General features: G+C 33.6%; 2 long non-coding RNA genes across 2 annotated transcripts in view; one reads left to right on the top strand and one right to left on the bottom strand.

Moving 5' to 3' along the window:
* The window catches only part of LOC109361272, a 12793-nt gene continuing 6995 nt past the window's right edge, over nt 811–6608 (bottom strand). Inside the window, exons 2-3 of the long non-coding RNA XR_002109283.1 lie at nt 1200–1204; nt 811–820 (exon numbers count right to left, since the gene is read on the bottom strand). This is a non-coding gene — a long non-coding RNA (uncharacterized LOC109361272). The remainder of the gene's footprint in view (nt 821–1199; nt 1205–6608) is intronic.
* The window catches only part of LOC109361271, a 17622-nt gene continuing 15562 nt past the window's right edge, over nt 4549–6608 (top strand). The window contains exons 1-2 of the long non-coding RNA XR_002109282.1: nt 4549–4560; nt 6241–6248. This is a non-coding gene — a long non-coding RNA (uncharacterized LOC109361271). The remainder of the gene's footprint in view (nt 4561–6240; nt 6249–6608) is intronic.

Below are 6608 nucleotides of genomic sequence, written 5' to 3'. Positions count from 1 at the left end.
CTTTACAATAAAATTTCCTCTCCTTGTGATATCTGCCATATTCCTAAGCAAAGAAAGCTACCATTTTCCCTTAGCACAACACATACTACTAAACCTTTTACTCTTCTTCTTGCAGACATAAGAGGGCATTATTCCACCCCCTTAATGTTTGGACATAAGTACTTCCTCACCTTAGTGGATGACTCTACCAGATATACTTGGGTTATCTTCATGAAAAATAAGGCTGAAACTAGATCACATCTAATTAACTTCCTAGATTACATTGATACTCAATTCAATACCAAACTCAAGTTCTTGAGAACTGATAATGATCTTGAATTTTTTATGCATGGTTTCCTTGCTTCAAATGGAATCATCCATCAAGGAACCTATGTTGAGACCCCAACATAATGACATTGTTGAGAGAAAAACATCAGCACCTCTTAAATGTAGCAAGATCCTTATTTTTTCAATCACATCTACCTCCTAAGTTGTGGAACTTTTCTATTCAGCATGCCACCCACATTATAAATAGACTACCAAGACCTCTCCTAAAAAATAAAAGTCCTTTTGAATGCTTGTTCTCTGATTTACCTTCCATCTCACACCTTAAAGTGTTTGGTTGCCTAGCTTTTGTAAATACTATATTTGCACATAGAATAAAGTTTGATCATAGAGCTCAAAAGTCTGTTTTTCTTAGGTATAAAAATGGCACAAATGGCTATATTTTGTATAACTTAAAAACTCATGATATATTCTTATCTCAAAATATTATTTTTAATGAAGATAATTTTTCCTTCCTCAATTCATACACTAAGACCTCTATAAACACATAAAATGTCTCCTGTTGTGTGCCATTACCTTCTTATACCATTCCAACAACAGAACATGATGACCCTCTTCTCCTTCCTACTATATCAAAAACTTCACAACACATACCCCAAACCTCACCTCAAAACCTTCCTACCATTACTAGACAATCCCTTAGACCTACGAGCCCCCCTCTCACCTTTAAGATTATGACCTTGCCATAACTTCTAATTGTGACAATATTTCTTCTTCAGTTACTACTTACCCTTTATATTTTGTTCTTTCTTACAAGAACTGCTCTCCTACACACATTGCCATTTGTCTTTCCATCACCACACAACAATAACCCAAGTCTTATGCTCAAGCCTCCGAAATTCCATGCTAGCAAGAAGCAATGACCAAAGATCTACAAGCCCTGATCTTCAATGACATTTGGTTCATTGTCACTCTCCCTCGAAATAAGCAACCAATAGGCTACAGATGGATCTACAAAACTAAGTTTCATGCTTGATGGCTCCCTTGAAAGACACAAAGCCAGACTTGTAGCTAAATGATACACACAATTGGAGGGCATTGACTACTTTGATACTTTTTCTCCTATGGTCAAAATCACCACAGTTAGAGTTGTTCTTGCTCTAGCTGCTGTAAAGTCTTGGTTTTTGGAACAATTGGACATCAACAATGTCTTTCTCCATGAGGACTTACATGAGGAAGTCTACATAGTTCCTCCTCCTGGTTTATCTCTGCCTCAACCCAACTTGGTGTGCAAACTACATAAATCCCTATATGGCTTAAAGAAAGCAAGCAAGCAAGGAGTGACACACCATATTATCCAACAAACTTATCTCTCTATGCTTTTCTCATTCAGAGGCAGAGCAAGCCTTGTTCATCAAAGGGGCTTCCACATCCTTCATAGTCATTCATGTCTATGTGGATGACCTCATATTAACAAGCAATGATCACAATCAGATTCAACAAGTCAAAACATCACTCCATTAGGAATTCAAGATCAAAGACTTGGGCCATCTTCGCTTCTTCTTTGGCCTTGAAATATCTAGAACCAAAGAAGGCATACACATGAACTAGAGGAAGTACACTCTCTCATTACTAGAGGACTCAGGTTGTCTTGGTTCCAAACCTGCCAAGATACCATTTGATCCTTCCATCAAGCTACGAGCCAACCAAGGCACTCCTTTCTCTTATCCTTTATGTTACAAACGTCTAGTTGGTCGACTAATCTACTTGACAATCATTAGATTAGATGTGTCTTTTGTAGTACAACAATTAAGTCTTTTCATGGCCAAACCTATGGATTCCCATTATAAGGCAACTATAAGGGTCCTTCATTATCTCAAAAGTTCCCTTGCTCAAGGACTCTTCTTTTCCATTGCATCAACATTGAAACTCACTGGTTTTTCAGACTCTGATTGGGCCTGTTGCTTGGACACATGAAAGTTTATCATAGGGTTTTGTGTCTTCCTTGGAAACTCTTTCATCTCTTGGAAGACAAAAAGCACAATACTGTGAGTCGTTCTCCTCATAGGCCGAATACAGGGTCCTTGACAGCCTTGTTTGTGAGATTTAGTGGCTACAATACCTATTTAATGATCTACACCTCCCTCTTACCACTCCTACTTTTGTCTTTTGTGATAATAGATCTGCAATTTACCTAGCTCACAACCTTGTGTTCCATGAGTGTACAAAACATATAGAGATCGATTGTCACGTTGTTCGTGAAAAGATCAAGATGGGTCTCATCCACTTGCTTTCTATTTCTTCCTCTCAAAAATTGATAGACGTTTTTACAAAGCCTATGCACTCTACCTCCTTTCGTGGCTTCATTTCCAAGTTAAGACTCATGGATATCCATAGTCCAACTTGAGGGGGATGTTAAATTCATTTCCTCTCTTGCCAAACAGCCAAGTCTTCTCTCTTTTTACTATGCTTGTGTACCTTGCCTTGCCACTCTCTCTGACTATTTTCTTTATTTCATTGTTTGGGCTTTCCTTGTAATCAAGCCCAATTCCTCTTTATGGAAATCTGGGTCTATTATTTTTGTTAGGTAGTTTAGTTTGTTTTTTCCCTTTTAGAAACTCTTGTATAAAAGGGAATTCTTCATTCCTCTTGAATCAATCAATGAAATTCAGTGCATTATTTTCTCTAAGAATCTCTTCACTTTCCATGACTTCCTCTTTCTGAAGACAACTCAATCTTCTAGTAAACTCTATTGAATAATATGCTCATCTAATCCTAAAATCTTGATGATTCAATAATTGTCTTGAGCCTTCATCTAAATATTAATTGTTTATTTTAGAACCTAAACTTGCATATTCGTAAGTCTTATTATCTGAGATAGTGCATAATTTGAATGGAGATGTTGAAATATAGGATGATTGGCTTCCCAACATGATAATTGATAAAATGTAATATATATACACTAATAATATCAAGATTTATATACAGTCAATGTATCATTTATCCTTCATTTGGATACTTTATTTGAAAAGTCAACAGTAGCTGAGAATGAATGATGAATGATACAATAAAAGTGTAAAAAACTCTTACATTACCATTATATGTATCTTTTTCTTTAATTGATAACCAAGTTTAAAGATATGTGGTAGTAGGAGCTTCCTGTGACAAGATGTTATCTGGTATTTGGAAGTTCTCTCCTTGTTAGATCCTTGAGACCCTTTATAGTGACCTGCTTATTTAGTTTGGTGTTATTCCTTTGTAATTAAAATAAGTTGCATATTCATACTACTATGAGTGCATTATTAGTGATTAGTCTTTTCAAGGCTTGATAGCTTTCACTGGTCTTGCGGAAATGAAGTTGAGGCATTGTGAAGCTCAAACATCTTGTATGAGACGTGTGTTAAATGCTTGCATCAAACACTATAGTGGAAGAAAGTTTGTTGTCCAAAATTTGGGGACTAGACATAGCTTTCCAATGGAAAGTGATAGGCATGCCCAAGTTCCTATTATTTATATGTTGTATCATTTTTGTTTATATGATCACTACCTATAACTATAACGTATATTATTGAAAGGAATTTGGAAAAAACTAATAAGGAAAAGGCCTTTCATTTTCTCATGTATGTTCAATCAAATATATGAGTAGGGATACTCACCATTACTGCAGAGAGAAAAGTGATCTTTTTACACTTAGTTTTAGGATAAAAGTATCATTGCAAGTGTAAATAAAAGGATATAATTGTCTTTTTATCATACTTTTTATTATGTTTTGTACAGCACTTCCAAACTGGAGAGGAGTCTCACTCCAAATACATAGGTTGTGGAGTTTTAGAATGTTCAATAATGAATACCTGCAAAAATGTCATTTTCTTGATCATAAAGTTATTTTTACTCTTGTTCAATAATCATATTTTTCATTCTATTTAAATGAAACTTTCTCATTCAACATTTTTATATAATGTTGTCCCTCTACAATTTTGTCAGCCTCAAGAAACAAAAGCACATGAATATAATAAAGAAACAATAAGTCAATAACTAATAATGTTTCATATTTTCACTTGTTTATGCTATGTCTTGATGATAGCTCTCTTGTTACAATGTAATAATTTGGAGTGCCCCTATAGAGCATTAGCACGCTTACTAGTTAAAAACTGGTCTAAGTGGTGCAAGTTGGCCGGAACAACCAACTTGATCACCACTTTGTTTCTAGCTATATAAATAACTTACTTATCTTATTTAACTCAGCTAATATCATATTATCTTAATAGAATTTTAAAGTTTGAAGAATCCTAATATGTTTATGCAATTTATAGAAAGTGGGTAAGAGATCATCAAAAACTTTTATGAAAGCTTTGTTCAAACATGTATATTTGATAGATTTCTTTGTTGTGACCATTTGTTTTGAATGGTCAATCTGAAATATTTTTCCATTTGAAATAAAAGGTTCAACTTAGAGTGTCTTCATTGTTTTGAGAGTTTAGGGTTTGGAAAGGATATTTTGGGATTGAGTTGATTAAAGATGAAATTAACAGGTTTGTGAAAGAAAATAAGAAAAAAGAAAACATAAGGAATGAAAGTTTGAGGAAAGAAAAGCAGTGGAAAGTTAAATGATTTTTTAGTTGTTTGGTATAAAGAAAAAATAGAGGAAAGAAAATATATGATAATACAAAATGACATAAATATTCATAATTAAAGAGATACAAACATTAACATACAAATTTTCACTTTTTTAGAATTAAATATTTCTATAAATAATTATATAAAAATATATTCATATTAAAATTAATTAATTAAAATATTATTTATACAAATTTCAAGGTCACTTAATGGGTAAGATTATAATTTTACATTGATGGTTGTTTTCTCATCACTTTCTCTATGCTACAATGGAAAATGGGTCTTCTCCATTACTTGGAGGTAGGGCTGGAAACGAGCCAAACCGAGTCGAACCAGAGTTCAGCTCAATAAGGATTGGTTCAGTTCGAAACTCGACTCGAGTTCGATAGGAGTTATTTTTTTAGCTTGAGTTCGACTCGGTTAAAGTTCGCGAACTGTTCGGTTCAGTTCAAATAGTTCATTTGGACAACTCAAATAATTAATTAAATTTTGAAAAATAATGCAAAATGTTATATATATATATATATATATATAAATATAAATATAAATATAAATATAATCTTGTTTATATATATAATAACCATAAATATAAAAAATATGTTCGGGTCATAATAAATATAAAAATTATTTATATATATATAAATATATCGAACTAGCTCATGAATCTAACGAGTCGAACTATATCCAACTCAATTTCGGCTCGTTTATTTAACGAGCTCAATTTCCAGCTCAAGTTTGGCTCATTTGGTTCATGAACCAAGTTTATCAAGCTAAATAACGAATCGAGTTTCGAACGAATACCGAGTTTGTTCAATTCATTGTCAGCCATACTTGGAGGATCCAGTACCATATAAAATTATGACATGTGGACTTGAGAAAAAATTGATGGTTTAAATTTTAAAAAAAATTTAGTCAAAAAATTATTATAAATGATGAAATAAATTTGGGCATCACATTCTAGTACTAGAGAGGATTTCAGCCCACTACAATGGGGTGGAAAAGTTTTTGTGGGGACCACACAATATTTTTCTTTTCATCCTACTTTTTTTTGTAAACCAAAGAAGGGAAAATACATAAATTCATCCACTTTCTCTCATCTCCTTTTCTTTCCTTCACTTTTCACCTCAACCAAACATATGCTAAATATATCCAACGGTTAAAAGTAGTGCTAGGCAGAATAAGAAAATATTTTTTTACCTTATTAAAAAGACAATGATATTTGTAGTTTTTCAAAACCCATATTGGAAAACAACGGAAAATTTATGTGGATAGTGTAGTTAAACTATATTATCACACGTTTGGTATATGTTTCAAAATATTTACGGAAGTAGTGTGGTTTTTAGAGAACTCGTGGATGAGATCCACGAGTTTGGGGAAGTCATGGACCAGAAATGCGACTTCCCTGACACATTCTCTCTCCTCCATGGAAGTCGTGTTTCCCATCCACGAGTTCCACTTTTTTAGAACTCGTCTATCTAAACATGGGTGTTGAATCATGAACCTCTAGGTTACCATGCAGACTAAAAATCACTAGGCTATAGTGTATTTTTGTTATTAACATACAATGAAAATCGTGTTTAGGGTACACGACTTCTAAAAAAGTGGAACTCGTGGATGGGAAACACAACTTCCATGGAGGAGAGAGAATGTGTCAGAGAAGTCACATTCTTGGTACACGACTTCCCCGAACTCGTGGATCTCATCCACGAATTCCCTAAAAACTATAT

Source organism: Lupinus angustifolius, chromosome LG11 (assembly GCF_001865875.1).
Source record: "Lupinus angustifolius cultivar Tanjil chromosome LG11, LupAngTanjil_v1.0, whole genome shotgun sequence".
In the NCBI taxonomy this organism is placed as follows: Eukaryota; Viridiplantae; Streptophyta; class Magnoliopsida; order Fabales; family Fabaceae; genus Lupinus; species Lupinus angustifolius.
The sequence above is the reverse complement of the archived record's forward strand: the minus strand, read 5'-3'. Positions and strand labels throughout refer to the sequence as shown.